Source organism: Emiliania huxleyi (assembly GCF_000372725.1).
Source record: "Emiliania huxleyi CCMP1516 unplaced genomic scaffold EMIHUscaffold_318, whole genome shotgun sequence".
NCBI lineage: Eukaryota > Haptophyta > Isochrysidales > Noelaerhabdaceae > Emiliania > Emiliania huxleyi.
The window spans coordinates 125,001-126,550 of NW_005199616.1; positions in this window are offsets into that span (position 1 = coordinate 125,001).

Here is a 1,550-nt window from a genome sequence, read left to right on the forward strand (position 1 = left end):
AGGAGTGGGGCCACCTTGGAGGAGTCAATTCAGGTGTTTCGACCGGCGCCATGAAAGCTAGTATCCTTTGGTGAGTGTTCTCTGAGGATGAACAGCACTAACAGGAGGGGTAGGGCGCACCGTCTTTCCTACGGAGAGGTTTTCGGACGTCAAAGACGGGGGCCGTCGAAGGGGGCGGGCGGCTGACGGTTAGATGCCGCAAGGTCGTTGGGGAGGACGGCGGCGGCGAGGGCGGCGGGGATGGCGGTGGGGAGGGCGGCGGCGGCGAGGGGCGGCGGCGGCGAGGGTGGAGACGAGGGCGGCGGCGGCGAGGGCGGCGGAGGCGACGGTGGCGGCGGCGAGTGCGGCGGCGGCGAGGGAGGCGGCGGCGAGGGTGGATTTCGCGCGAAAACCCACCCGGCGAAATCCCACTCCGCGAAATGCCACGGAGACAAGGGCGGCGGCGGCGAGGGCGGCGGAGGCGACGGTGGCGGCGGCGAGGGCGGCGGCGGCGAGGGAGGCGGCGGCGAGGGTGGAGGCGAGGGCGGCGGCGGCGAGGGCGACGGAGGCGCCGGTGGCGGAATCGAGGGCGGCGGCGGCGAGGGAGGCGGCGGCGAGGGAGGCGTGCTCGGCGGCGGCGATAGTGGCGGCGGCGAGGAAGGCGGCGACGGAGGCGGCAGCGGCGGCGGGTGAGAGGGCGGCGGCGGGTGCGGGGACGGCGGCGGCGAGGGAGGCGGCGTCGAGGGAGGCGTGCTCGGCGGCGGCGATAGTGGCGGCGGCGAGGGAGGCGTGCTCGGCGGCGGCGATAGTGGCGGCGGCGAGGGAGGCGGCGGCGGCGAGGGAGGCGGCGATGGTGGTGAAGGTGGTGAGGGCGGAGGTGGCGTGGGCGGCGGGTAGCAGCCCATGATCTTGTCAGAGGCGCGGCAGCTGCTCTCTCCAGGAGCCGGCGGCAGACAGATGCGCCAGTAAGAGTTGCCGGGGTAGAAGAGCGAGTCACAGTCTGATGACGAGAGGGAAGAGGAGGGGGGGGGGGGGGCAGAATGAGTGAGAAGAGCTGAGTGATAGGTGGTGAGAGTCGGCGGCGAGCAGGCGATAGAGACGGTGTGACATGGTGGCCCAGAAGGAGGAATGGGTACGAGGCAGCAGAAAGAACAGTGAAGAGCGGGGAGACCTGCCCTCGGGTACGGCAAGCTCTCGCACTGGCACTGGTTCAGCTTGCAGCCGACGGGGCCTGCAGGGTGAGAGGCTAGGTGAGGCCAGGTACACTTCTCCACACCACACTCAAGGCGGTGGGGGAAAGGGCCAGGGCAGCCCTCGCGACTCACGTCTGGAAGACAGGAGCCCCACGGCATTCAAGGTGCAAGGGCCAGTGCGCGTGGGAGAGCGCGGTGTGTGCGTGCGTGCGTGCGTGCGTGTGTATGCGTGCGTGCGTGCGTGTGTGTGTGTGCGTGTGTGTGTGTGTGCGTGCGTGTGTGTGTGTGCGTGTGTGTGTGCGTGCGTGCGTGTGTGTGTGTGTGTGTGTGTGTGTGTGTGTGTGTGTGTGTGTGTGTGTGTGTGTGTGTGTGTGTGTG